At 36.3% G+C, this 12,541-nt stretch overlaps 1 protein-coding gene across 2 annotated transcripts in view; it reads left to right on the top strand.

The window, feature by feature from the left end:
• Positions 1–12,541, top strand: part of PKN2 (protein kinase N2) — a 180,263-nt gene that overhangs the window by 27,111 nt on the left and 140,611 nt on the right. The window lies entirely within an intron of this gene.

The following is a 12,541-nucleotide window of genomic DNA, read 5'->3' as shown; positions in this document are numbered from 1 at the left end:
AAACCCTGCCCCCAGTGAGATTAGTTGGAGGAAGAGACCTTCAGCGTCTCAGGTTACACCCACAGCATTCCTGGATACAGTTTCAAGGAAGCCCCCTGCTGAGATCAGTTAACAAGACTATCACCTGTTAAGAAAACAAACAAATCAAGACTTCAAAGCTGCCCAAATCCGAAAGTGGATTACAAATAATAGCGGATACCAACCCACGAAGACCTAAAAATAACACAACTGAAAACTGGAGGCAGACAACACCAAGCCTAGACTCAATCAACTCTACAAATAAAAAAAAAAAAAGAAGATGAGAAAACAAAGGAGTGCAATCCAAATGAAACCACAAGAGACACTTTCGAGAGATGAACTGAGTGATATGGAAATAATCAAACTTCCAGATGCGGAGTTCAAAATAATGATTGTAAGGATGCTTAGGGATCTTAGAACAACAATGGAGGGGGAGTTTGAAAACCTAAATAAAGAAATAGCAAGTATAAAAAAGAATCAGTTGGAGATGACAAATACAATATCAGAAATAAAGACCACAATGGAAGGAATTAAAAACAGGATAGATAGAGCAGAGGATCGAATCAGCGAGTTAGAAGACAACTGGAATGAAGGCATGAAAGCAGAGAAGAAAAGAGAAAAAAGACTCAAAAAGTCAGAGGAAACTCTTAGCTCTGTGACAACATGAAGAGAAATAACATCCGCATCATAGGGGTTCCTGAAGAAGAAGAAAAAGAACAAGGGATAGAGACTTTGTTCAATCATATCATAGCTGAAAACTTCCCTAAATTAATGCAAGAGAAACTCTCACAAATCCAAGAAGCACAGAGGACTCCATTAAAGAGAAACCCAAAGAAACCTACACCAAGACACATCATAATTAAAATACCAAAGCTAAGCGATAAAGAGAAAATATTAAAAGCTGCAAGAGAAAAAAAAGTTATCACCTACAAAGGAGCCCCCATAAGGATAACATCTGACTGCTCAACAGAAACACTTGAGGCCAGAAGGGAATGGCAAGAAATATTCAAAGTAATGCAGAACAAGAACCTACAACCAAGACTACTTTATCCAGCAAGGCTATCGTTTAAAATTGAAGGAGAAATAAAAAGCTTCCCAGACAAAAAACAACTCAAGGAATTCATTACAACCAAACCAATGCTGCAGGAAATATTAAGGGGCCTGGTGTAAACAGATAAAGTGGGAAAAGAATACAGAAAAAAAAAAAGAAAAAGGAATACACCTTTAAAGAAGAAAATGGCAATAAACAACTACATATCAATAATAACCTTAAATGTAAATGGATTAAATGATCCAATCAAAAGACATAGGGTAGCTGTGTGGATAAGAAAACAGGACCTGTACATATGTTGTCTACAAGAGACACACCTTAGAACAAAAGACACACACAGATTGAAGGTAAAAGGATGGAAAAAAATGTTTCATGCAAATGGAAATGAAAAAAAAGCTGGGGTAGCAATACTTATATCAGACAAATTGGACTTTAAAACAAAGGATATAGTAAGAGATAAAGAAGGCCACTACATAATGATAAAGGGAGTAATCCAACAGGAAGATATAACTATTATAAATATCTATGCACCTAATATAGGAGCACCCAAATATATAAAACAGACTTTGATGGATTTAAAGGGTGAGATCAACAGCAATACTATAATAGTAGGGGATTTCAATACCCCATTAACATCACTAGATAGATCCTCAAGAAAGAAAATTAACAAAGAAACAGCAGACTTATTGGAAACACTAGATCAACTCGATTTAATAGATATCTTCAGAACCTTTCACCCTAAAGCAGCAGAATATACATTCTTTTCAAGTGCTCATGGTACATTCTCTAGGTAGACCACATGTTAGGGCACAAAAGTGCTCTCAACAAATTTAAGAAGACTGAAATCATATCAAGCACTTTCTCCGATCACAACGGCATGAAACTAGAAATGAATCACAGCAGAAAAGCTCAAAAATTCTCAAACACATGGAAACTAAATAGCAGGGTGTTAAATAATGAATGGATTAAGAATGAGATCAAAGAAGAAATAAAGAAATTCCTAGAAACGAATGACAATGAGCATACAACAACTCAAAATTTATGGGACACAGCGAAAGCAGTGCTGAGAGGGAAGTTCATAGCACTACAGGCACACTTTCAGAAGCTAGAAAAAGCTCAAATAAACAACTTAACCCTGCATCTAAAAGAATTAGAAAAAGAACAGCAAGTAAAGCCCAAATGTAGTAGAAGGAAGGAAATAATAAAGATCAGAGCAGAAATAAATGACATAGAGGCTAAAGAAACAATACAGAGGATCAATGAAACTAGGAGCTGGTTCTTTGAAAAGGTAAACAAGATTGATGCACCTTTAAGTAGACTCACCAAGAAAAAGAGAGAGAGGACTCAAATAAAATTAGAAATGAGAGAGGAGAAATAACAACTGACACAACAGAAATACAAAATATTGTAAGAAAATACTATGAAGAACTGTATGCCAAAAAACTAGACAACCTAGATGAAATGGACAAATTCCTTGAAACGTACAATCTTCCAAAAATCAGTCTGGAAGAATCAGAAAACTTAAACAGACCAATTACACCAAAGGAGATCGAAACAGTTATCAAAAAACTCCCAACAAAGAAAAGTCCGGGGCCCGATGGCTTCACAACGGAATTCTACCAAATATTCAAAGAAGAACTAACTCCTATCCTTCTCAAACTATTTCAAAAAATTCAAGAGGAAGGAAGACTTCCAAACTCCTTTTATGAGGTGAGCATAATTCTGATTCCAAAACCAGGCAAAGACCACACAAAGAAAGAAAATTATAGGCCAATATCTCTGATGAATACAGATGCTAAAATCCTCAACAAAATATTAGCAAACCGGATCCAACAATATATGGAAAAAATCATACACCATGATCAAGTGGGATTTATTCTGGGGAGGCAAGGCTGGTACAATATTCGTAAATCAATCAATGTGATTCATCACATAAACAAAAAGAAGGAGAAAAACCATATGATAATTTCAATAGATGCAGAAAAAGCATTTGATAAAATCCAGCACCCATTCATGATCAAAACTCTCAGCAAAGTGGGAATACAGGGAACATACCTCAACATGATAAAAGCCATCTATGAGAAACCCACAGCCAACATCATACTCAATGGGCAAAAATTAAAAGCAATCCCCTTAAGATCAGGAACAAGGCAGGGGTGCCCCCTTTCACCACTCTTATTTAACATAGTCCTGGAAGTCCGAGCCACAGCAATCAGACAAGAAGAAGAAATAAAAGGCATTCAAGTTGGAAAAGAAGAAGTAAAACTATCATTATTTGCAGATGATATGATATTGTATATAGAAAACCCTAAAGTCTCAGTCAAAAAACTACTGGACCTGATAAATAAATTCAGCAAAGTGGCAGGATATAAAATCAATACTCAGAAATCAGAAGCATTTTTATACACCAACAATGAACAGTCAGAAAGAGAAATTAAGGAAACAATCCCCTTCACAATTACAACCAAAAAAATAAAGTACCTAGGAGTAAACTTAACCAAGGAGACTAAAGACTTGTACTCGGAAAATTACAAAACATTGATAAAAGAAATCAAGGAAGATACTAACAAGTGGAAGCATATACCGTGCTCATGGTTAGGAAGAATAAACATCATTAAAATGTCTATATTACCCAAAGCAATTTATAAATTCAATGCAATAGCAATTAAAATACCAATGACATACTTCAAAGATATAGAACACATATTCCAAAAATTTATATGGAACCAAAAAAGGACACGAATAGCCTCAGCAATCTTAAAAAAGAAGAATAAAGTGGGAGGTATCACACTTCCTGATATCAAGTTATACTACAAGGCCATTGTACTCAAAACAGCCTGGTATAAGAACAGGCATATAGATCAATGGAATAGAACAGAGAACCCAGAAATAAACCCACAGTTCTATGGACAACTGATATTTGACAAAGGAGGTAAGGAAATACAATGGAGTAAAGACAGCCTCTTTAACAAATGGTGTTGGGAAAATTGGACAGCTACCTGCAAAAAAATGAAACTAGATCACCAGCTTACACCACTCACAAAAATAAACTCAAAATGGATAAAAGACTTGAATGTAGGCCGTGAAACCATAAGCATCTTAGAAGAAAACATAGGCAGTAAGCTCTCCGACATCTCTCGGAGCAATATATTTGCTGATTTATCTCCACGGGGAAGTGAAATAAAAGACAGGATAAACAAATGGGACTATATCAAACTAAAAAGCTTTTTGCACAGCTAAAGACAACAAGAACAGAATAAAAAGACAAACTACACAATGGGAGAACATATTTGACAATACGTCTGATAAGGGGTTAATAACCAAAATTTATAAAGAACTTGTAAAACTCAACACCAGGAAGACAAACAACCCAATCCAAAAATGGGCAAAAGAGATGAATAGACACTTCTCCAAAGAGGACATACAGATGGCCAATAGGCATATGAAAAAATGCTCAACATCACTAATCATTAGAGAAATGCAAATTAAAACCACAATGAGATATCACCTTACACCAGTCAGAATGGCGCTTATCAACAAAACAACACAGAATAAGTGCTGGCAAGGATGTGGAGAAAAGGGGACCCTCCTGCACTGCTGGTGGGAATGCAGACTGGTGCAGCCACTGTGGAAAACAGTATGGAGATTCCTCAAAAAACTGAAAATCGAACCGCCTTTTGACCCAGCTATCCCACTTTTAGAAATATACCCCAAGGACACCATAGAACGGCTCGAAAAGGAGAAATGCACCCGCATGTTTGTGGCAGCATTGTTCACAATAGCGAAGATCTGGAAACAGCCCAAGTGTCCGTCAGAGGACGAGTGGATTAAAAAACTTTGGTACATATATACTATGGAATACTACTCAGCCATAAGAAATGATGACATCGGATCATTTACAATAACATGGATGGACCTTGATAACATTTTACGGAGTGAAATAAGTAAATCAAAAAAAACTGAGATGAATCCATACATAGAAGGGACATAAAAATGAGACTCAGAGACATGAACAAGAATGTGATGGCAACAGGGGCGGGGGGGTTGGGGGAGGGGGGAGGGGGTGAAGAAGGAGAGAGGGGTTAGGGGAGGAGAGGGGCACAAAGAAAACCAGATAGAAGGTGACAGAAGACAATTTAACTTTGCGGGAGGGGTATACAGCACAATCAAATGTCAAAATAATCTAGAGATATTTTCTCTCAACATATGTACCCTGAGTTATCAATGTCACTGCATTAAATTTAATAAAAAAATATTAATATTAAAAAAAAAAAGAAAAAAAAAAGAAAATGTACTCTCAGGCTAGAATAATTTTAAGAGGTTGAGAAGCTATTACCTTCACCTGTATGAAATTCCATACAGAGGCCTTTCATACATTAGATGTCTTTCTGGGAATTCTGCAGCCTTCTGCAACTACCTTCTCAATAATGAAAGCCAGTGTCTTTACTATTAGATAGTTCTCTCTTTAAAAGAAAAATATAGTTCCTTTCTCATTTTATTATATAACATCATACGCATACCAGAAGGTACATTCGTTGTATTCACTACCCAGTTAAAGAAACATTACCAATATAATTGAAGACTCCTGGATACCTCTCTCTGGTATTTTTTCCCCTCCTTATCCTCCATCCCCAACTACTATATAAAATCTGGCATTTATCATTTCCACATGAGAAATTATTTCTTGATTAAATCTCTAGCTCTGGATAAAACCCTCATAATATTATAATTCTAAATGTTTTTTCTTGTGTCATCAGCAGACATGAAAACCAATATGAAGGGCAGTGGGAACCTTGCATTTGTTTTCATAGGTGACATTTCTATCAAATTGCCAGGTGACATTTCTATCAAATTGCCAGTAGTATAACATTTTATCACTCACTAGTTTTTAACTTGTTTCAACCAAGTCACTTGGTTCTTTTTCTATTTGTGAACAGTCATTACTTATCTTGTGTTTGACTGATTTTACTTCCATGGGGTCTTTTTTTTTTTTTTTTGTATTTACTATATAGTTTCATTGTTGCCTTCTCCCCCTTGAGTAACTGACAACTTGCTTTCTGTTTCTTCAACCTAACCAGTAAAATAAAACATTTAATGAGGATTCCTTCTCTTTGCCTTCCCTCTTTTCCCTCCTTCCCTCTTCTCCCTCTTTCCCTCTTCTCCCTCCTTCCCTCTTTTCCCTCCTTTCCCTCTCCCTCTTTCCTTCCCTACCTTGATCCCTTCTTTCATGTGTCTGTTCATCTATTTATCTGTTTGTTTACAATATGGGTTTGGTTGCCTTTTATTGTACACTTCCACACAATAAATAAAGCATCTCTGAGCTTTTCCTTTGTATTCATTTCTCTTAACATCTCTTCACTTAAGTCCCCAAATTCTTATCATTAAAAAGCTTGAAATAGATGTTACCATGTTATCTATTTTGTTTATGCTTATTTAAGAAATAATTAAAACTTCAGCACATTGGAGGTTTTGTGATAAATCGTATCTGCTCTAAATTAAGCATGACACAAAAGAATTCATTTTAGCTTCATCTTTTCTTCATTTTGATATATACTATCTTTTGCCCACTTCTTTGGCTGTATTCAGCAATAATAATATCTACTCTCCTGGTAGATAATTGGATAAATGGATAAATGTCAGATACTATGACAGAGATTTCTGTATTTTACTAATTTAATCATTGTGTAGTGTTTTGAGACAAGACCTTTATTCTTAATTGTCCTGTGTACTTGTAGTTTTCATTATGTCTTTTGGTTTCTGTTCACAGAGACTAGCTCTGCTTGTCATTTCCCCACCTGCTATCCTCTATCTTTATTGTCATCTTCACAACCAGAATTTCCACATATTTCCAAAATGCCCCTAGGAGATGATAAAGCCCCTATTGAGAAGTTCTGGCTAGGGGAAATGACTTTTAGTTCACATTTAGAGAGGAGAGAAAATTATAATGTATAAGTAACCCTTTTAAAATTATTTTACCCTTTGGTTTTACAAGTGTCAATTAAAAGCCATTAATAGGTGTAAGAAACTATTGTCATTATTTCTTATATTAGGACAAAGAACATGAAACAGCTTGTATGTTTTATTTGCTGGGGAGTTCAAGAATAGGGAAGATTCAGAATGAAGATCCCCCTGCTTTACTCAAGAGTTATGAATATATAGACTCTAGGCTCTGAGGAGGAAGATTTGCTTCTTTGATAATTTGGAACTCTGTTCAAAAGAGGTATTCTAGGAAGTTAATTAATCAAGGTCTTATTGTATGCTTTTTTATGAATATGGTGTATTTTCCTAAAAAAGTCTTTTTGCTTACTAAACTAGTAAGTAGCTGATAGCTAGAAGGTAAGTGGTTGATGAAAGTCTAGGCTTACTTGGGTTCTGAACTTGGGGTGCTTGGATGGGCTTACGGATATCTGTAACATTTTGAAACCACATGCCACTCTGTGTGTGTGCATGTGTGTGCGCGCGTGTGTGTCTATCTGTCTGTCTGTCTGTCTAGTGCATATGTAATTTTCTGTTAAGTCCAGAGTAGATCTGTAATCTCTGCCCGCATCCACAACCCAATTCTAGTTTAAGAACCACTGGTAAAGGGACATTGATAAAATCTATCAGTGAGATTAAATGCTCCTAGAGTTATTGGTAGCTCTAGTACCTGTCATTTGATAATAAGCCTTCTGGTTTAGAATACTGACAAGGTAAAATTATTTATGTTTTAAGCATATAAAGTTCTAAGAATTTAGAATGTGAAGGTAAAGTAACAGGAAAATTAAGTAGCCATTAAAAGGACAATTATAAAATTTAGATTTTACTTAATGTATAATTTTCTATTGTGCTAGAATAGGCGTGTGACTTAATTGAAAAGAACAATGTTTAATGACTGAAGGCCCTTTCCATATTATAAACATGAGGACAGTCTTGATTTCTGAATCTGGATGTTTGTTTCCTAATACCTTCTTTTTCTTTTTGCCTGAAATTTTTTGTAACTAAAGCTTTTTTCTAGGGGAGGTGTAGGTAGAGTTTTGGATTTGAATATAGGGGATTGCTATTCTACTTGTGAAACTTGACGTACATTTTTTATCTTGAAATTCTCTTAATAATATTTGTTGATTGGCTCTGATGTGCCAGATACTGCTGGGGACACAGTAGTGAACCAGACAGATACTGCCTCTGTTATTACAGAGCTTGCCTTATTACCTATCAAGGAAGACAGAGTCAGTATGATAAAGGAATGTGATAGAGAAGGTGTACAGGCACTATGGCTCCCTCACAGGAGCACCTAAGCAATGATTGTAAATAATACTGTGTTTTTAACTTTGGTATCCATATGGTCATTGTGAGTACATAAAAGTACAATTTTTTTTTGGTGGAGATGCCGGGGATTGATTTTTGAGTATTCTGTATCCTGTGATATTGCTGAGCTCTTATTCTAAGTCCTAATAGGAGTTTCTGGCAAACCTCTTAAAATTTTCTGTGTAGATCGGGGGTCCCCGAACTACAGCCGGGCCACATGCGGCCCCCTGAGGCCATTTATCCGGGCCTCACCGCACTTCCGGAAGCGGCACCTCTTTCATTGGTGGTCAGTGAGAGGAGCACATTGACCATCTCATTAGCCAAAAGCAGGCCCATAGTTCCCATTGAAATACTGGTCAATTTGTTGATTTAAATTTACTTGTTCTTGATATTAAATATTGTATTTGTTCCCATTTTGTTTTTTTACTTTAAAATAAGATATGTGCAGTGTGCATAGGGATTTGTTCATGGTTTTTTTTTATAGTCCGGCCCTCCAACGGTCTGAGGGACAGTGAACTGGCCCTGGCCCCCTGTGTAAAAAGTTTGAGGAACCCTGGTGTAAATGATCATGTTATCTTCTAATAGAAACAGTTTTATTTCTTTCCAATTTGTATGCTTTATTGTCTTATTAAAGTGGTTAAAATGCCTAATAGTGTGTTGAATAAAAGTGCTGAGAGCAGACATCCTTATCTTGATCCTGACCTTGGGAGAAAGCATTTAGTCTTTCACCATTACAAATGATTTAGCTGCAAAGTAGATTATGGTCTTTATCAAGTGAGGAAATTCTCCTCTAGTCCTAGTTTACTTAGAGTTTTTAATCATAAATGCCTGTTGAATTTTGTTAGTTGCTTTCTCTGTATCAGTTAGTATTATCATGTGATCTTTTCATCTTTATTCTGTTGACATGGCAAATTGTACTGATGGATTTTTAAACGTTGAACCAGTCGTCCATACCTGGAATACACCCTCTTGGATTGTAATGTATAGTTTTCTTCATTGCTGAACTCTATTTACTTTTATTTTGTTGAAGATTTTACATCTAACTATGGGAGAAATTGGTCTTTGTGTTTATTTTCTGTATCTGATTAATGTTGATCTCAAAAGAAGTTGGGAAGTAATTGTAAGGCCAGTATCTACGGCCAGGGCCACCGGCACAGCAGCCTGGCCCATGCAGGTTTGCATTGGATTCGGACAGTCGGTAAAGAAACAACGGAGCCAAGAACTGATGGGCTGTCATCTTTAATTCTAGCTTGCACCCGGCGGGCAAGTAAAAACACACACTGGGCTCCAAAACCCACTCACATTCAGTGCTCACAAAGCTACTGACTTATCCGAGTTTCCTAGAATCAAAGGTTTCTAGCTCACCAGACTTATTCACCACTGTTCCCCATCTCCTTCCTTCACCAGCATCAAACTGCACAAACTGGCCTCTCACTCAATACTCCGCCATCTTGGCTGCTTCTCCTGGCCACTTGGCCTTTCTGCTCTCCTCTCTGCTCTCTTCTCTAATCATAATCTCAGGAACCAAGAGAGCAAGCTCTCGTTCTGCCCCCATTTATAGTGTAGAAATCCAAACCTTTAATCCAATATACAAAACAGGGAAGTCTCTAATACAAAGTCACTTCTCTGAGGCATGATTGGATTGTACCGCCCCACAGCAAAAAGGGTGGGAAAGGCTTAATCCCAAAGCCAAGCCCCAGGCTACAAGGATTCTCAACACACATTAATATCACCTGGGCAAAGGCCTCACGTGGGCAGCGCCATTTTTAACAAAGTGAGCATAATACATTTTATCTGCCCAACAGTAGTCCCTCTTATTTTCTGGAAAAGATTGTATAATAGTTATAGGATTGTTCAGATTATGTATTTCATATTGGGTGACTTTTGGTGATTGGTACTTTTTGAGGAGTTGGTTCAATTTAAGTTGTTGATTCATATATCTACAGTAGATTTATTTTTAGTGTTCCCTTATTCCAGTGATTTTCAACCAATGTGCCATGACACACTGGTGTGCTGCAAGAATTTTTAACACATACCATACCTGACTAGTCAGGGGCACTGATCTCTTTTCTCTTAGATAGTCAAATCAAAAAGTGACAACAGCCAACACAACAATAGCTATCCACTATGAATGAATCAAAATTATACCTATTTTTTTGTCAGTTCAGCAAAAAATATTGTATATTTTTTTGGTGTACTGCAGGTTTTTAGTAATTGGTTTTTAAGTGCCATGAGATGAAAAAGGTTGAAAATCACTGCCTTATTCTTTTAATGGCTGGAATATTTATAGTTACATCACCTGTTTGATTCCTGATATTGTACTTTGTGTCCTTTTTATCTTTGTCAGTCTTGCTAGGGGTTTATCAATTATATTGATCTTTTCATTCAACTTCTGTTTCATTTATTTTTTTCTCTTATTTTCTATTTCATTGATATAATTTTTTATTGTTTCCACCTTTTGCCTGCTCTGGTTTGTTTTGCTCTTCTATTTTTAGTTTTGAGGTGGTAATTTAGCTATATCCCACAATTTTTGCTACATTGTATTTTCATTTTTATTCAGTTCTCTGTATTTTTAAAATTTTTTTCAGCCCTGGCTTGTGGCTCAAGTGGGTAGTGTCAACCTGGCATGTAGACGTCGTCCTGATTTCGATTTCTAGTTAGGGCACACAGGAGAAGTGGCCATCTGCTTCTCTCCCCCTTCTCTCTCCCTTCTCTCCCTCTTCCTGTCCTGCAGCTAGTGGCTTGATTGGTTTGAGCCATGGCCCCAGGTTCTGAAGATGGCTCCATTGGAACGCATCAGCCTCAGGCGCTAAGGATAGCTCTGATGGGGTTGCCAGGTGGATCCTGGTTGGGGCGCATGCAGAGTCTGCCTCACTCTCTCCCCTTCTCTCACCAAAAAGAAAAAAATGAAAAGAAAATAGTTTTCTTGGGTACTTCCTCTTTGACCCATAGGGAAGAAGTGTGTTTTTTAAATTTCTAAGTGTTTGGAAATTTTCTTCTTGTTATTGACTAGTTTTATCCCTTTATTTGCCAGTGAATATATGCTCTGTATGTTGAAATTTTTTTGTTTTTGTGACCCAAGCTGTGGTCTGTCATGGTGAATGTTTCATGAATGCTTAAATAGAATAAATATTCTGTTGTTGTTAGGTGAAATATTACATAAATGTTGATTAAAGTCTTATTTTGATGATGTTCTTCTGCCTTCTTGCTGGTTTTCTCTGCGGTACTTATGTCTTGCTGAGAGAGGACTATGTAGTCTCCCAACTATAATTTTATATTTTTCCTCTAAGTTTTATCAGGTTTTTAGTTTGTTTGTTTGTTTGTTTTAAAGTTCTGTTGTTTCCACATTTAGGGTTGTTGCCATGTCTTCTTTGTGGATGGGACCTTTTACCATTCTGTACTGACTCTCTTTTGTCCTAATAATTCTCTTTGCTCTGCAATCTTCTTTTTCTGATAGTAATACAGTATAGCCACATTGCTGTTATTTTTGATTACTGTTTATATAGCATATCCTTTTTTTTTCTATCTACCTATGCCTTGATATTCTAAGTTAGGAACTTGTAGATAGCATATATAGTTAGGTCATATTTTTTTATACCGCTGTGCCAATCTGTTTTTAATTTTTATATTTAGACCATTAGCATTTAAAATTATTATTGATACATAGGAGTTTAAATCTGTTATATTATTTTTTCCTCTGTTTCTTCCTCCTCTTTCCCTTTTCTTGCCTACTTGTGGGCTACTTGAACATTTTAGAATTCCATTTTATTTATAATGTTTATATGTCACCAGTTTTTGGTATATATTTTTTTAAGATTTTATTTACTGATTTTAGAGAGAGAGAGAAAGGAGGGCAAGGAGCAGGAAACATCAATTCGTAGTAGTTCTCATACATGCCTGGACCAGGCAAGCTGGGGGTTTTGAATTGGTGACCCCAACATTCCAGGTCATTGCTTTATCTACTGTGCCTGTGCCACCACAGTTTCAAGCTGTCACCAGTTCTTTTATGTGGTGTCTTGGTTATTACAATATTCATTTTTGACTTACTAGAGACTACTGCTGCTGACATTTTACCACTTCAGATGATACATAGAAATCACTTCTATTCAAGCCCCTTTACTCTCTCAATTTAAAAATTATAATTTTCTTGTTTCTTATATGATGAGCACATCAGATGATCATATAAAA

Source organism: Saccopteryx bilineata, chromosome 3 (genome assembly GCF_036850765.1).
Source record: "Saccopteryx bilineata isolate mSacBil1 chromosome 3, mSacBil1_pri_phased_curated, whole genome shotgun sequence".
NCBI lineage: Eukaryota > Metazoa > Chordata > Mammalia > Chiroptera > Emballonuridae > Saccopteryx > Saccopteryx bilineata.
The sequence above is the reverse complement of the archived record's forward strand: the minus strand, read 5'-3'. Positions and strand labels throughout refer to the sequence as shown.